This window comes from Passer domesticus, chromosome 10 (genome assembly GCF_036417665.1).
Source record: "Passer domesticus isolate bPasDom1 chromosome 10, bPasDom1.hap1, whole genome shotgun sequence".
In the NCBI taxonomy this organism is placed as follows: Eukaryota; Metazoa; Chordata; class Aves; order Passeriformes; family Passeridae; genus Passer; species Passer domesticus.
In genome coordinates this window covers 23,094,052-23,112,743 of record NC_087483.1, presented here as the reverse complement: position 1 = coordinate 23,112,743, position 18,692 = coordinate 23,094,052, and the positions used below count along the sequence as shown (strand labels likewise).

Below are 18,692 nucleotides of genomic sequence, written 5' to 3'. Positions count from 1 at the left end.
ACAATCAGCTCCTGAACAGCCATTGCAGGGCAATGGGGTTGTGGTGTTGTTTTGTCTTTGGGATAGACTTTTGGGATGTATGCTGCAATTCCTTGGCTGCATACAAGGCGTGATGAGAAACCATTGCAAAATTATCTGAATACTCTTGCTGCTTCTACGGAGTTAAAAGATGCAGATCCTCAACTGCATGATGCACTACTCTCAGATCTTTCCAATGCTGACTTTCAAACTTTTGTTACTAGAAGTCCAAACTGGCCTGGTGAAATAGATTCATGCCCTATGCTGTCAGCATAGCAGTGATGCTGAGAGCACAGGGAATTCTAGAAAACAACAAGATTTTTATTTTTTAAGAGCTAATCATTGGTATAAGGAAAAATAATGGAAATACATTAATGCAAAAAACTTGTTTTCTGATTTTAAGAATCTCTCGAGGTTTTATCAACAGGGTTTCAGTGTGGTAAGATTCCATTATTTCAAAGATTATATCCTTGCATGGAATATATGCAGCTGCTAAACAAAAAGGCAAACAAAGGAATTTGTCAAAAGCCTTGATTTCACTTATAGTACTTCCTCTTTCCTTTCTTCTAGTTTGCCACTGCTTCAGGTCTGGGTAGTGGTGGTCTGTGTACATGCCATATGTGAACACTTGTAAGAATCTTCTTTGCACATTTCATTTTTTCTTAATTTTTTCACCATTGTTTTACCCTTCCCACTTGCTGCTCACAGCGACTGAGCATTCACCTTTTGAAATATTGCTGGCATTCTTATTCTCCTATTCACTCTCTGCTTCTGAGCACCCAGGTCCTGAAAGTCAAAAAGCCAAGGCTGTGTGGCAGGTGGGCAAGTGCTTCTTGTGCAAATACATTCATTTGCATTTGAATGTTCTATTTGCATACAAATGCTTTCATTCATAGGAATAAAAAGATTCTCTCCATGTGCACCATTTGTGCAAAGAAAAATTGGATTCGTGAAACCACTCAGAAAAGTAGGGGAGAGATCAGGTCTCCTGCCATTTTCACTTTTGTACTATGTTTATAATTTGATAATATATGTCTGAGAAGAACCCAAATTCAATTTTCAAGTACTGTTGATTTTTAAACTTTTTACTGCATGAGATTGTTGTTGGCTTTCCATGGTGTTCATACAGAGCCAGATAGTGTAGATCTGAAGTAGTCTCAATTCTAACTGGGACCACAAGAAAGAACCATAGCATAAATTAAACTATTGTTATAGAGATTAAGAAGGTCAAATACGATTTCTCCTCAGAACTGCTGATTTTGAGCAGAAACTCTGAAAGTCTTTTACTCTTAATTTGTTTAGATTTATAGTAGATACAATTGTCTTAAGTTTTTTTAATACCCTTTACTTCAGGTCATCACTAGCATAGGCAGACCTGCTTCTTAACTTGGCTCACAATCTGTACACAGATGACTTTTCTACCAGGAATTACCACTCAAATGCAAAGTATGTCAGAAAACCTAAATAGTACTATGTATCTAAATAATTTGAGTGGTACCATCAGCAAAGAAATGGTCATCATATGAGATAAGTCAGCCAATGCTTGAAATCAGGCTACTGGCAGCACTTTTAAAAATGATTTTTACTTTTTGACTTGCATTTTAGGTGGGATGGGAGGACCTGTTGGAAGAGCACCCTTGTTTAAATTTTGACAGTTCCCTTTATGTAATAGATGTTGAGCTGACCAAAAATGTCTTTTAAAATTTTTCTAATATGACAGCTACTAATCTTTGTGATAAGAAAATCCAAAGTCTCTAATCTTCCACCAGAAACTTCTCTGTGGACACTGAAATGCTTCCTTTTACGTTCTGGTAGTCATGACTCTGCAGAGATCAAAATGATCTGAAGAAAATTTTGAGGTAAGAAGAGGTGGTTATAGTGTTTCTAAAGACATTTCATCCCAAAGCCTTGATTTTGTTCCAATTGTTTAGCAGATTAAATAGGTTAATGGAAAGGATATGTAACTCTGTAGTACCTGTTTATTTCTGTCATGCTTAAGACATTCAATTACAGTTCTAGGTGCGAAGATCAAGGCTGAAGATGCAGATACTGCAAGGTTTATTACTTGGCTTCCTGCGTTTTGCAGTGTGTAATGATGTGGTCTGGAAACTACTGGTTCAGTGCTTGTGTTGGCTTTAGAGTAGTTAGTGCAGTACAGTAAGAGTGACCAAAGCTGTGAAACAGTTTTTTCTTTTACATATGCGCATTGTAACTGCAGCTTGGTAGAAATCTGTATCTGAATCTTAAAAGTCCTGATTAAGAGAGATTATCAGAAACCGACCATCAGGACAGTGACTGTGGGGGAGGTATTTGGTAGAGGTGTTGTTGGCTAGCAGTCTACTGCTACTTGTGGTGAAGAGAGAGCCAACAGCTAATCAGGTGGGGAGTGATGTGGTGAGACTGTCCTAAAATCCAGTTAACTTAAAAAATTTTCTAAAGTTAATATTTGCAGCGGCCTAAAATAGAAGCAGGCATGGAAAAAGTTAGATTCTTCTCGTGCCTTGCACCTTCTCAAAAGCACCTCATAGCAGCGTAGAGGAGCTCTAACACTTTTATAAATCCAACACATTAACCAGATAATTTATAGTCATTACAGTCAATATGTGTTTCAAAAATCCAAGAAAAGAATAGGATGGGGTTATTCCTAGCCAGTGTTTGGAAAGATAAAAAAGAAATAACAGGAAGATGTTTCACAGCTTTTTCAGAACCACAACTCAAAGGAATCATTATAAAGTGAAGAAGTAAAGGCCGGTGTCGCCGCCTTGCACAGAAGGATCTGAAAACTTTTTGTATTTTCTATCTCTGATTTCATTACTCCTAATAACTCTTTTCCTGATGGAAGGTAAAGAGGCACCTGAAATATAGATTTGAGTCCTTTTAGTTAAACCTTTATCTCTTTGTCATAGCGGGTTTTTTTCTTCTGTAGTTTCATTCATCTGCTCTACTGGAACTTTCAGTCGCACAGTGTTAAAATATGGCTGTTCTAAGCTAATATGCATTAACTTTTTAAAACCTGTTTTATACATAACCTATTGTATTAATATAAAACGTTAAGGCCATTTTTTCGTTTCCTGGGAATGGCCCATTACATTGTGAGCAATCTACTCTTGCTTTTTTAGAAAAGACTTTGAACTCAATACAAAAGGAAAATATAATCATGTACAACTATAAAGACTGCTTTTTTCCCTTTTGTGCAGAGTAACAGAGGTGGATGAGTAGCATGGTAATGAAGAGATGGACCATCGTTATTAGCAGGCTCAGTGAAAGGGTTCTTTTCAGAACTTTAACTTTTCTTATCTCCTTAGTTTTCATGACGTCTATGCGGACTCTTTCCTTTCTTAACTTCCTTTTAAATATGTCTAACAGACTAGCAAAGCCAAGCCAGTTCATCCTTCTTTCCAAAGAAGGCTAGATACAAAGTCTAGTGGTTTAGATGCTTCCATTAAACTTTTTTTGGTATATTTAGAGAAATATTGGTGTTCGCATTGCTTAAGAAATAGTCATGTGTATTGATGTCCCACAGTCATTCCTTATTTCTCTAAAAACAAACACAACAAACCCTTGCAATGATGTTTTTATACTGTAGCTAAAAGAGGCTAATGATATAGGAAGCTTCTTTGAGTAACAAAATAGAGCTAGAAATACCACTTAACCCTCTGTCCTAGAAATTGGTTAATATAGTAGATTTGTAGAGGGCTATTTGATGATCTCTCTCCCTCTTCTACAATGTGCTCCAACAACTCTTTTTGTTATCTCTCTGCTCCTCCTCCATGCTCCCTATTTTTCTGCTGTCCCTCCCACTCTTTCTGCTTCAGTATTCTTTGTTATGTAGACAGTTCACTTTTAATCTTGCTCAGTTAAGGAATTCCACTACAATGAAAGGTGATTGCCATGTGATTGCAAAAAATTCAATCTAGGTGGTACAACAGATGAAAACTATGTTCCCTTCTGCCATTTTGGTGCAGAGGAAGTATTCCACCATCACTGTGTTGAGCTCTGAGGAAGGAACCTCAAGAATAACAACCAAGAAACAGGAGACATAATTTATTATCTGGAGCTGGAAAACTGAAACTTGTTTGTTGACTAGTATTTGCTTGTTATAGTACTATAAAGAATATTAAAACCCTCTGTGAAAGACATTTATTGTTGCATTACTTAGAGTAATGTATCAGTCAAATAGTGTTGCTGTTTAGCCTGTGTATCTTAGTGTACTAAGCTGTTTTAGTAGATCTTGGTTTTGAAAGGATGTGGATTTTATACAAAAATTGCATAGCAAAATTGAAGTATAAATAAGAAATTATTAATTGTATAGACTGAAGAATACAAACAATGTTATAGCAAAGTTGACTCTGGCTAGATCTCTGGTTATGAGCAGCTCAAAATAATGAATATGATTAGTTTGTTCAATAGATGATGTGTTCCAATGAAACCAAGTGCCTGCTTTGTGAAAGATTTACAAGGCGGTTATCTTCAATATACAGAAATAGCTTTAAAAAGTGATTTAAGGCCTTTGTTGTAAGGTGAAAAAAGTAAAAACTTGTAGAACTATGAATCAGTAAGAGATATGTAGATATGAGCCACCTAGAATGTGGTTTGAGAAGGACTAGATGGTCTCCAGAGGCCCTTCCAATCTCAAGGATTCTGTGATTTGGTGAACCATGATTTTGTTTTGCATTTAAACTAAATCAGTGGTCATACAGAATTTATATTTCAGCATTTACAGGCATATACCCAGATCAAACAACCTAAAAGTATGTATTTATTTATTTCAGCAATAGCATTACCATTCCAGGGAATTATATCCCTAAAACTGACATTAATTGCATGCTTATTAAATAAACCAATACAAAGTGATTAACACAGATATATAAGAATTATTTTATTTCCAAATGGAGATCTTATGTCATTACTGACAGTAATTCTGATTTTAGCTTTTCATCAGAAGATTATTTAAGAGCTGGTTGTTGTTATTAAATTCATTACCTAGAGGTGGATTAAACTAGATAAAAGAAAGACAATTAAAACAGTTTAATTTTTTAGTTTTAACCCAGAATGGTTATTATAATCTGCTCTTTGTAGCATGGACTTGACAACATGTTTTCAGGATGAAAAATATTTATCAAAAAGAATTAATTAATAATAAATTTTGCCAGCTCTGTAAACTGTTTAGGTGATTTTCACTGTTTAAAATTCTTTTTAGATATGAGCACTGATTGTAGGTGAAATAGCATTTTCTTTTAAGAAATTTAATTTTTTATATTAGAAAATAAATTTTCCTGGAAATATACCAAATGCTGAGTTTTTAGGGAAGTGTTGAATTTTTTTTTTTGATGTTTAAATACAGGATATGTAACTAGAGATACTTTCTGTCTCTTTTGGGAGACAGTCTCTCTCAGCTGTATATGACTGCTTAGAAATGTAGAAACAGTTTTATAGCTAATGATAGTTAGGAAATAACAAGATGTATCTTGTACACAAGAAGCATATATGCTCACAACAGAGTAACAAGTCCTGATGTGGTTCCTTTGAAGTTCCTACAAGATGTATACAATAATTTTTTCCTTAGCTGCAAGTTCCCACTCTATAATTCTTTCTTACGCATTGTAACTGTATCCCTGGATTGAAGTGATTCAATTTTTAGTGGAAGCTATTGCCCAGTATGAAGCTTTTCAGGTAACTGTGAAAACTCTTGAGACCATATTCTTAAAATAATATTATAATTTTCATGTCATTTCAAAATAAATGTATACATTTAAATGGGGATTTTTTATCAATTGCAGATTATTAGCCTCTCATTGAGAATCAGGTGTGCTGCTGAAGAGTTGTCTGGAAGATTTTTCTTTATTTTTTAAATGCTCAGCACAGAATCTCTGTTGTCCTTACATGTGTCCTTTGGCACTGGTTACAGCCCATGCCAAAAAGGTATCAATATCAATATTTCATTTGGTAGGAGAAAGGCATAAAGGCAGTGTGCATAATCTCTCCAAAATGGTGTGCTGTCTTTTCCAAGGGTTTGAGTATATGCAACATATCTCAGCCTTATTATATTTATTACATCTCTTCTAGGCCAAGTGTCATGAATTACTTTGTAAAAAAATGAATTTGGAACTGAGTTGAGCAAGAAGTGTTGCAACCACTGGAGTATTGTTATATCATAAAGTGTAAAAAACCAGCCTTGTTTTAGTCAGTTGATCTGGCAAACTGGGCCTGTACTATCTCAACATGCAGTACAAACAGATACATAAATCTATTAAAGCCCATTTAAAAGCATGAGCTCTGTCAGCTCAAATGAACTTCACTAAGAGCTGTTGAGGTCTAGGCAGCCCATTGGGACAACATGGTTAAGGCATGTTGGTTTCTGTAGCATGCAGCCAACTTCAAATCCATCTGCCTTCTGCTCCTTATAGTAAGTGCTGATGACACAATGAGAAAATCCCCACACACTTTGTACATGTCTAAACAAGACTGGTGACGAGTAGATGGAATATTAGAAGGCAAGCTGTCTGAAAAGGAAGTGTATGGGCACATTCTTTTTGCTCAGAGAAATGTCTGTGCTTCTGAGAACATGCACATCACACCCACTACACAGCATTTAGCACAGCCATGTACTCTGTGACACTGGGCTCTCCCTTCTAGCAACTGTGGAGCTACAATAGGATATGATCCTCTACAAAACTACTTTGATCGTCATATTATTGTATCATCATACAATATGTCAATATTTACTCATCATGCAATAGTGTCATGCACATCCAGTTACTTACCAGGAAAACCTCATCTCCCTAATGAAACACAGTATGTGCAGACTCTGACTCTGGACTAAGAGGTAAAAGGGCTCCTGTGAAGGTACATTTTCACTGGATGGTGAACCCCAAGCACTGCTTGGATGCTGTGCAGCTGAATGGGTTGCTGAGCAAATCTATTCCAATAAGCTGCTTGTGTATGTGCAAAGACCTCAAATTTTACTTCCCTCTGAAATACTACATTTAAATTTTAAAAGTATTACCAAAAAGCTGGATAAAATAAGAAGAAAGACCAAATGTGAAGCAAAATGTTTAGATTTCCAAATAAGAGGAGATGAAAATCTGTAACTGTAGCTTTATAAGGATCAGGAAACAGGTATTGTAGAGGTAAAAAAATTAAGAACATTATTTGCTACTTTCAATTACTACTTCTTGCAATTCAAGTTTAGAGCAGAGATGAAAGACAAGCACCACAGATTTAGAACTTAATTTTGAAGCTGATGAATTATATTTTAGATGCAACACATAAATAAATTGAATCATTCACTTGTACAAGACATCTGCAAACCCAATGGATTATCAGGACAAAGCAGAGGATATTGAGAACAGCCACAAATATTTTGGACAACATAAAAATAAATGTCATTGTAAATATTAACTGACTGGACTAGAAAGAGAAAATATCTAGAATCGGGTACTTTATTATAGTTGTCAATAGGGTTTACTTGCATTTTTTTTTCCTGAAATACTTAGTATTTGCTGCTGTCAGCAGCTGAATGATGAGTTGGACAAAGCAATCATTTGATTAAGAATGAATATAATGTCTCTGTTCCAGAAGAACTAGGCTAATTCTTGTATGCTATTTTGTCATTTTCCGTAGAGACTATTAACATCTACTATTCTTTATGGTAAATTTCTTTTTGCTTTTCACTTAGTATTCAACAACTTACAAGGAAATTCACAATCAGTGCATTTCTCTTCATCACATATGAGCCATCTCAGACTGCAGTGAAAGTCCTTGCTACCCAGACTAGAGCTGGCTTCCTGAAGCAGTGGTACATTGCATGCCCTTCTAGCAATTCCCAAGGAACCTGTCCTGCCCTGGAGGGACTGTTCAATCCATGTGGCTGACATGGGAGCGGGGAGAGGTGAATTAGACTAAACGGCACAGGTAGTTGAACTGGTACCTTCATGCATAATACCTCATTGCTTTTTGTGGTTGAGAAAAACAGCAAGACTTTTCTGATAGTAAAAGGTTTCATTTTCTTTATCTCAGTTACAGTGGTAGGTATACAAATATGGAAATAAGGTTAAATTTAGCTCAGCTTCTGAAAGATTGAATTTGAACTCATGCTTTAAAGTACAGATGCAGTGTTGCTGTGAAATATGCTGCTACAACTGTATTTCTAGAATGAAGAAAAAAAAGCATTATAGAATTTACTGAAAGATTAAGATGGTGGCTGAAGTGTGACAGGCTGCTGTAGCAGCATTTTTTTTTGTGCTAAGCTTTTGCTTGCTCTTGTTAAATAGTCTGCTTAAAGTCTTTTACATAAATTCAGAAATATTTAATTTTAAATATAGGCTTAGGTAAGCCATGGATTTAATCACTGTAATGATATGATTTGCAACTCAATTGGATTTTCACTTTTAGCTGTAATGTATTAATGTAATACTATTTTATAACATTCAGACACTTGTAATAGACCCATTTATGGCTACTTGCTTGCACACATTAAATAAACCAGTGCCTTATTTTTATGGAAAATTTGTGCAAACTTTGTATAATGTTGAGCAAGGGCAAGAGGTTAAAAAAAAACAACCAGTAGAAGATTAATATGACCTGTTATTATTCTTTCTATTCTTAATGCTTATTCAAGAAGCTAAGTTATTCTAGTCCATACAGGGTAATTGCAAAGCCTGGATTAATACTCTGGATTTATTGCTCTTTCAGTATGAAGCTTACGTTGGATGGTATTACATTACATACATATAATGGCACTTTTTTTTTAAAACTATGATGCTTGTGCAGTATTTTTTCCCATTCTAATTGTTGAACAAAAGTTAATGTGACTCTGTAAGCTCAGCTTGCAGTTTTAGATCCCCAGAATTCTGGAGGGACAGAAATCCTGTTCTCATGGCTGACTATTGAGCTAAATGTGCAACACCATATATGCATACCAAACCAGACGTTAAAATAACTGGAAGGCAGTACTACTGTTTTTATTTATTGATGTGTTCATTCTTATTGTGAGTTCCTGGTTTTAATGGGGAAATTGGAATAGTTTGTGTTGAGAGTAGAAATATTTTTTTTACCGATGTTTTGTGTGAAGAACAACAGAAAACACCTGGCTTTCAAAATAGTTCACTGTGGTGCTTGTGTGGGGTATTGTATTGCTGTCATGCTCAGACAGGAATTGTCTCTTTTTCTTTCTTTCTTTTATTCTCTCTTTTTCTTTCTCTTTTCACCTTCTCCTTCCCCTTTATCCTGACTGTTGAAAATAATATGTGTAATCTGAGCCAAATCACTAATAATAAGTAAAACATTGAAAAATGTGATTAGAAATTCTAATAATTGCCTTTCCTTTGGTAAAATTGCTCCTTTAGTATGGCTATAATAAAAGGACATGTTAAAGGTAGCCATTTCTCATGGTGTATTTAGACAAGGATGCTTCATGCTGTGTTTAGAGATCACTGATTACCAAGAGAGCTATTAATGTTAATGAATATCATGATAGGTGTACAGATATGTGAATATCACAATAAGTGTAGAGAAAAATAATGTTTTGGAATTGAATTTATAAGCATTTTAAACGACATCTTTTGCTAGTTATTTTCTCAGCTTTAGTACACATGGTAATGAAGATCTGACCAGTATTAATATTTTGATATTCTATCTGCTTGTATGTAAGTGGTGTTTTGTAAGTAGGAAGAGAAGTTAAAATGTTGTGGTTAGTATTTAGCGTTTCTGCTTTCTTTTATATGCCCACACTACTGGAAATGTTCCATAACTCTAAAAGAAAATCTGAGGTCAAGAAAAAGTCAGTTTTATTGTTGTTGTGTTCTGGTTCTAACAGTTCCATATTATCACTGACTTAAAATTGTATTTTGGCAGAAGGGGAGTACTGTTCTTGAATTTTTTTAGTTGTTATTTCTTTACCAATCAAGCTTATTGAGGGAAGGTGAGGGAAAAGCTTTAATCAAATAAAAAGAATAAGGAAAGAAAAAGGGAAATTGCTAAGGGCCATGCTGACAGCACAAAATTCCTAGTGACCCTCAATCTGTGCACATATTGTAAATAAGTGAAGCACTAGGAAATCAGTAGGAAATATTACATACAAGACATGAAACAATAACTTTAATCACTGATACAATTTTAAATGGTCAAGTTATTTATTTAATGATAATAGGTTTTACTTGTTTTTTACAATAATATATAACTACTTCATATAAATATAGTCTGAGAGAGAAACTTCAGTAGTGTGACCTATTCCTTCTCCAAGGAAAATCCAAAAGATCCATTTGAAAACCTTGTATTTGAGTGATTAAATGAAATGCAGTTATCAGAGACTGAAGCTTCAGCTACGTAAGAAATTGTACTGAAAAAAAAATTAATAGAAACCAAATGTGAACAGAACCAGAACCTGTCCATTCAGACACTGCACAATCAGGAAATTCCACAATTTCTGAGGGAGGCTCATGTCTTAGCATGCTATCACTCCTTCCAACAAATCCTGGACCCATAGATCTGGTAGGAACTTCCAGAAGTCACCTAGCCTATCCTCCTGCAGCATAATGGGATCAGTGACAGTTCTACAATTCCTGATTTTTTAAATTCATTATTTATTATTTATTAATTCTTTCATTTTAATGTCTTCATTACCTTATTTCCTCCTAAAACTTTTCCTAATAGACAACCTGCAATCCCTTCAGGCAAGCTATTCCAGTCTTCCAGTACGTTTGTGCTTAGATTTCCCCCCCTACACTTCCCAATTTAATTTTGATTTTCAATTTTTTCCAGTTTATTACTTTTTGCCCTGTGCAAAATAGAGAAGGGAATACACTTATATTATTCCTTTACAGTGTCCTTTTATATCCTTTAAGACTGTTACCATGTTGCCTCTAGTCCTCTCACACAAACTATTCTGAAATACCCAAAATTGGACATGGTGCTTTAGCTGTGGCCTAAGCAATACATAGCAGAGCAGAGGGATTATTTCTTGTGCACTGCATGTTATTATCCTATTTATGCATTTCAAGATCATGTTGCCGGTTTGCTTTTTTGGCTTGTTGGAAGCTTTCCTTTTTTGTTTTGCTACAGTGTGCTCAGATGTAGAAAGGTCTTCTTTCTAATGCATGCTAGATGTTGTACATTCCCAGGACAAATGTCAGTTATTTTTAAAATATGTCAAAACCAAATTCTGAGTCTAATTTTAACCTTCTACATGCTTATTGTGAACAGCACTACATGACTTGCCAGAGATTCCAGCTGCTTTTTTTTTTGTCATTTTCCAAGCAATGCAAACACACAGAATATTCTGATCTGGCAGACAGAGCCAGAATGCTAGTGTAGAACAAAGTGTATTATAGTTAAATTATTGTAACGAATAACTGTGAACAGACATATATTTTCATGTTTTCATATAGGCTTCTGCACACACAAACACAACTTGTTGTATTCCATACTATGGAATAAGAAAAGCAGAGTAAAGGCAAAAGTGCTGGGGCTTAGCTGGTCTATCTTATGCTACTGTGCTTGGGCTCCATTTTCCATTTGTTTTGGTGGAGACTGTTCAGTGCCTTTTGCTTTAAGCAGGAAGTCAACACTATATATTTTGTTCAGTCAGAAAAAATCTGAATTTTAATTTCTTTGAAATCTAACACCCACAGTTGGATGGATCCAAGAAATTCTTGACTAAGTGTCATTTTGGATGTGGCTCCATCCATGTTTCTTAGAAAACATGTTTCTTTCTTTCACCTGTATTTTAGAAGGAAAAGTATTTCTTAGCCTAAAAATATATTAAATTGTTACTGAATTACAAATTATAAATTCATGGTTATACAAATTAAACTGTGACATTTTGTAAGGTTGTCAATACATTTAAATGTATTATTTCATTGGGCTAAAATGTTCTGGAGATGGCTCAAAGGCTGGTTCAGTCTCAAAGATAATTGCATATAGGCTGTTGAGTCTTTCACAGCTCTTCCGCAAGAAGATGGAAAAAGTTCTCAGTATCCACACAGAGAATTCTAAATTTATGGCTTACACATGTAGACTTCAGTATCTATGTGGCCCTTTTGAAATCAACTGGACTCCAGAAGAAGGCAAAGATTGTCATAGCAAGAATTTACCTATATTATATATATAGGTATTACAAAACTTTCCCTCTCTTTCTAAAGGTTAGCCTTCACTAGGTGCTACAAAGGCAGATATCATATCTTAAAGATTTTCCTAATAATCTTTATATGGTAACTTTCTGATTGATGAAAACTCACTTGAGATGAACTAATCATCTGGTACTTTGCAATGTCAAATATTTTTAACATTTGATCCATTTTCAAGTATTTCTGGAAGCGTAGAATGGAGTATCTGTGGTTTTGGCATTTAGTACTAGTGATCTGGATCTATATTATGGCAGTGTATTACTTAAAAGAAATCTGGATAACTGCTTTTGAAAATGTTCTTTGAGGAAGGAATGCAAAGACAGCTTCAAGAGGGCTTAGAAATCTGTTTGGCTTGTCTGCTGAGAGACTTGGCTGCCCATCAGTCTCTTTTATACTTTTCGGTCTGAGTAATGTGTTTGCTTCTAATAATGTAAAAACAACTCCTTTTGTATATTTCCATGAGATCAGTACAGATTCATTCTTATAGTTCATTGAAGTTTCTTTGACGGTCTGTTGAAAATATAATTGCTGAATCATCACTGCCTGTCCATTATCAGCAAATGCCTCTTACCTTTTGAACAACATGACTCATTTTGAAGGATACAAAAGCTATTCATTATTGTTATTGCTTCTTGGCCTAAGTGTTTGCCCTGGGTTTGAAATCCTGCAAAGTGTTTCTGTTGGAAAAGAAGCTCATGATAAGAGCAGAGGATCTCTGTACACAGCTGCATTGAAGAATGCTTGAAGGTCTCATTTTGTGCATATAGGAGGATCTAAACAACAACAAGCAAATTCTTTTGCCTGTACCATCACCAGGTTTTACCACAAAATGTATGGAAGCTTTTCTAACAACCATTTTACTAGAGCTATTCCAGGCTATATTTAATGATTTTTTACTTTTTCCTCCCTACTTGTGTTTCTCTTGTTTCTCCCTTATATAAAGGTAGATAGGTATTTCCTGAAATCACCTCTTCCCAGTGCATTTCAAATGACTGCAGTCTCACATGACCTTTGGAGTGAGTACAGATGTTTGTACTGTGAATTGAAAGCATTTGTTTTATAACCTAAATAAATTTGAACCATGCAAATACTATCTTGTATCAGCTTGGAAGAAAAGAGCATGGTGTCTGTGACTATTACCTGGACCACCAGCTCAGATTAAATATTATAAAAATTTAGTCTCCTTTCCTTCTATTTTAGATGTTCTGTCTTCTCCATCTGTCCAGACCAGCAACCTTGCTATCATATCAGATTCTTTTTGTTCTGTTTCTGGGTTATGGATTTGTCTGGAAAGTCTATGCCTCTTTTTTGTGCACTGACCAACTGGTCTGTATAATCCTTACAGGGTGTACTTTTGAAAGCACATTGGTTTTGGACTCCAAAAAAGGTAAGTATGGAAAGGAAGGAAATTATGCTGCCATGAGATTGCTTCTTCAGACAATATGAACTATATAATGCTCCAACTGAATTAATAAGCTCTGTATTTCACACTGCTCAAATTACATGATGAGGGAGTTCATATCAGGCCAAGAATTAGAATGGAAATCCTGCAAACCCCAAAAGAGTTTGTGCAGATTTGACCCATCAAGCTCTCTTTCTGTCTAATCTGGCTGAATCATCTGCGTAACCTGTGAATAAGTCTAATTATTTCATTGTCACACAGCTGGTGAAGAATACATGCACAAAGTGGTAAAATTTTAGTTTTGGTTTCCTGAGACACGAAACTGCCTTCGGTACTTTGAGCCTCTTGAGAAGTAATCTCCAGACAGCTTTCTCCTGTTCTCTGTATTACCTCATAGTTTCTTCCCTCCAGTTTTTCACTTGCACCACAACTCACCCTATCCCCTTCTCCCTCCCTTTCCTTCTATCCTTACCTCCTCTCTAATCCCCCTCTTAAACTCTAGTCACTGTCATCATCTTTGACTCCATCACAAATTATCTGTAAAGCATCCCAGTTCTTTCTCTTTTCTTCTTGCCCTGTATCACACAATTCTCACAAGCATATGTGTGCTTCAATTCTCTGCCCCACTTGCTGAGTGCAAGATTTCACTTACCAGGAGGCAGAAAGGAGGTCTAAGGAGGGCCAAGTTTGGATACCCTTGCTTTTATTCCCCAGTGGCTGGAAAACTAGGACTCAGTGGTGGGGATCACAAGACAGAGGAGTACACAGTATTCCTACTGCAAGATGAGACAGTTTGGCCAGACAGCAGCGGTTTCCTCTCTTGTTTCAGACCATGACTCAGTCTAAGCCAGAAGTGCAGAATATGTGATAGAAACTGCAAATTGGAAGGCTAGAGGCCAGTTCAATCTGTAACTTCACCAATAAGACTGCCCCACCTACCTAAGGCAGATGACATATTCTTTGCAATGACTTTCTGTGTTTTTTATAACAATAACCAGCCAGAATGTGAAAAAAAGAAAATAAATGCTTTTCTAAACAGCCACTAAACCACAACTTTCTGGAACTGTTTGCGTCCTTCTGGACAGCTGTAGTTGCTACTTTCAGACAGAAAAAGCCCTAATATTTTTGAGAAAATGCATGTTGAAACCCATATAAAATGTTCTTGATCATTCTATTTCCCCCCTTATATTCCCAACACAGAAGTCTATCATTCTAGCAGAAGTACATTACATTGTCAGTGGAAATTTCACCCAAGGAAGGATTTCGTAATAGTGGGTTTTGCAAGGAACATTTGTAGCAAACAAATGCCAGCCATTCCTCTTCTCCACTGCAGGGTAATTGTGTTACAGTGAAAGGCTTTTAACTATGAATCTGACTGAATTGCTCAACCCCCCAGGAGACATTCCTGGAACATGAATTTCAGTCTGGCATGCTGAATGCACTGTTCCTGCAGCTGCTGCTGCCACTGACCAGATACTCTGTAGGAGGGGAGCACTGTAAGGCAGTGGTGGCAAGGCAATCCTGAGAGAGTGTGGGAGAGAACAGTGCTGCTTCAGAGCAGGAACAGCATTCACTAAAAGCTTCAGCGTAGATTTCAGAACTGTTACACACAAAACAGCCATCGGAGTAATACGAACCACTGACTGTCATTATGCTCTGATCAACTGCTTCACTATTTGGTTTAGCTCAGCAAAAAAAGTATAAACTAATGTGCTTTATAATTTTTCTGGTTATTTTCAACCACAAAATCAATTAAATTCTGTCATGTATTGTACTACTTGAAGTGATGAACAACTGTGCATCAAGGATTGCCCTTTCTCGACAGTGTCTGTTATATATATATTTGTTTAATGAACATAAGCATGGAAAGGTGCTTATTATGGAGTACCTGTCATAGTTTTGATTTATACTTACGAAAGCATGGTGTTGGCACTAGGCTCCTGGAACCTTTTGCTTTTCATCTTGACACCCTGCCCAAAAGAAATGAAGAGGTCCTGTTGCAGTTCTAATTTTCCTTTGGAAAACAATACAGAAACACACTTCAAATAATATTATTCTTTTATCCTAAATTGTTGAATACATAAGGAAAGGACACAAGACTTAGAGAGTCCTTCTATGGATACTGTCTTTTATTAGATTTTTATCTGATGTCAATTACTAGACTTCCCTTGTGTTCCCAAACTGAATTTACTCTTCAGAAGTTCAAATCAGCATTTTAAATGCTCTCAGTGGAATTTAGGAAGCCTTGTGCTGCTCAGAAGCCTCTTCTCCCTTTCCTGGGCTGACCACTTTCTGAGCAAGGGAAGAGTCCTTCCAAGAACTAGTCCCAGCACACAGTGCTTCAGGTAGTAAAAGACAGTAAAGTGAGAACAGTGTTTTAATTTCTCATTGTATCATGTGTACCAAACAAACATGTACCAGCATGTTTGTGTGATGATCTTTTTTTCTTTTTTCTTTTTTTTTCTGTTCAGGAAGAAGTAGGTGCAAACCTAAACAAAGCAATGGGAGACAGGATACTCATTCAATAAAGTGACTCATTTCTATTTGGCCAGTGGACTGAGATGAAAAACAAAATATTTCTGAAGCCTTATGACACACACAGCCACTATCCTCCTTCTCTAAAGGCATTTCCAGGAACCGTAACGCATGAGAAAACCTCTAAAACTGTTTAACAGCATCTTTCACATGATCACTCAAAGTGCACTCAAGGCTGAATATTGTTCTGATAAGCAAACTATTATAATGCGCAGGATTTCAGAGTTGTGCTGGAAGATAAATAGATGGGCAGGGGCAGTTTCAGGACACTCACCCACTTTGCAAGGTCACAAAGTCCCAGAGATGTAACGGTTCAGCCATGCTTACAGGAACATAGGTGCCCCAGCAGCCTGAAAGAGAGAAAATGGGTAAAGTGACTGGTTCAAACTGGAAGTCTTGTAGCAACAGTACTTGAAATGTAGGATGAACAGGGCCAGGGAAATGGGAAATACTGTGAATGAAGGAAACTCATGACACATAAGAGAAAGAAACTCTTTGTTGCTAACTGGGATCAAATGAGCTCTCTTCAGCTTTGGGTAGGCTGTTATAAATGTAGTGGTCTTTGTTCTGGTGCTGAAACTCAAGGTCCAAACAGGTCTCAAATCCAGATGACGGGGATTCAGATCATGTGAAATTTTGCAGTCCATACTTGCCAGGTATATACAGGTATGTATAAAAATGTGTTTTCAGATCTCACATGGTAAGAACTCCAGAATGAAACAAAAAACTTCTGCTCAGCGCTTAACATCCAGAAGATATTTCACTTCAAAAGTTAGATTTTTGAAAATAAGTAGGAACTTCTGAAATACATTATTGATTGTTCTGACAGATAACAAAATCTCAAAAATATTTTTCTACATCTCCCTTGCTCTCTTTCAAAAGGGCTTAGGATATAATGTATCCATTTTCTGGGCTGCATCAGGAAACCTGCGAGGCCTAATGTGTTTTCTGCTTTGAAGCCTTAAAGAGTGATACCCACTTTTCTCAAGTTTGTTGAATGACACGGGTACTGATTGCAGGCACACAAAGAACATTTTGGCTTTTGGGATTATTTCTAACCTAAATGTGGATCTTGGTTGACATAGAAGTAAGAGAACTTTTATTGGCCTGAAAAGAAGCCTCCAAAAAGCTGCTGGACTGCAACCAAAGAGGAGGATGACAGGCTGAGAAGAACACAAGGCTTGTAATTATTTTATTTTTCATTTGTGCTGTTTACAATTCTGAGAGTTCCTTGTCCTGTTGGCAGGTCTCTTAACAAGCTCAGCCGAGACGCAGCCTATTCAGTTTGCTTTTGTTGAAGCTCTTTTTGCCTATAATAACAACATTTAAGGGGATGTTAGCTCATAAGGGTAGATGTTGTCTCTTTAGAAACCTTCATGTTAAGTACCTGTCTTACACAGGTACAATGACAAGAATAAAAAGGGCATAGAAAGGAGTTGTCCTCTCCCAAATACAAAAGAAACCCCGTAAGTGGGAAATCTCAATGATGCGATGTAATGTGTGTAGCCCATACAAATATGATTAATACATAGCAAGGGCAGGGCCTGTGGAAGGTTAACTACTATGCCTGGGTAACATGCATTCTCCAACAGAAAACAGAATAGCTAGGTACAACTGGGGATCTCAGTAAACTGATCAAAATCCATGTCTGTCAGTGCTAAAGCCGTGAGATGGCCCACAGGACCCCACATAGCTCAGATTTCTCATTCTGTTGGTCAGACTCTTAAAGAACTGTTTAAAACAATTACTATGGTTGGTGGAATGGATTTTTTTAAATAAAATTTTTTTCTTTTCAGTGAAAATCAAGATGATGCCTTTTAAATGTCTGTTTCAAAATACGAAAACATGGCTAAACCAGATATTTTTAAGTTCTATTTTTTAAAACTAGTTTTTTTTTTTTTTTAATCTGAAACTGGGGTAAAAAGTATTATAAATATTCAAAAATCCACAACTGCTCCAAGAAGTAATTATAACAGCAAATTAAAGATTTACTTAAGCATTATTTGAATGTATCTATCATTCTGTATCTTGACAATCTGAGAAAAGAGATACAGTACTCTTGTTACATATCAAGGTGCTGAAGGCAGAGACATTGTCTTTGCTTCCGAAGTGCCCAGCATATTTTAATTAGATGGTGTAATACAGCCAGGTGGGCAGGCATTTTTTTTTTCAATTGAAAATCTCATCTGTTTCCATTCTAAAAAAGATGAAAAATGTCTACCAGAGTTCCTCAACAATTAAGCAGTAACTGTACATTGCACTCTTTCATAAGTGAATATATGTATATTTCACATTAAAGCTAATTTGATGGAACATCTGTGGAAAGAAAAATACAGTTATTTTGTAGCCTTAATGATCTCCTGGTCCTTTTAGATTTAAAGTGCTGCTATGAAATGCACATAACAAGTACAACCTTGCAGAATTCTGATAGTATTGGCATTATGAAGTTTTTTAACTTGAACTTTTCACATATTCCAAGGCAGCAATTCACAAAGTTGATGACTTAATTTCTGCTTAAAATTATGAACTTAGAAGTACATTTGAGGTGCAGCCCTTATTTTTTTCAGTGGATTTGTGAGCTTAAGAGTACTCCTTAAAGCCATTGATGATTA

The 18,692-nt window shown here is 36.1% G+C and overlaps 1 long non-coding RNA gene across 1 annotated transcript in view; it reads right to left on the bottom strand.

The window, feature by feature from the left end:
• LOC135308878 (uncharacterized) overlaps window positions 1–18,692 on the bottom strand; it is a 61,682-nt gene that overhangs the window by 27,504 nt on the left and 15,486 nt on the right. Inside the window, exons 4-5 of the long non-coding RNA XR_010369270.1 lie at window positions 16,355–16,430; window positions 15,460–15,515 (exon numbers count right to left, since the gene is read on the bottom strand). This is a non-coding gene — a long non-coding RNA (uncharacterized LOC135308878). The remainder of the gene's footprint in view (window positions 1–15,459; window positions 15,516–16,354; window positions 16,431–18,692) is intronic.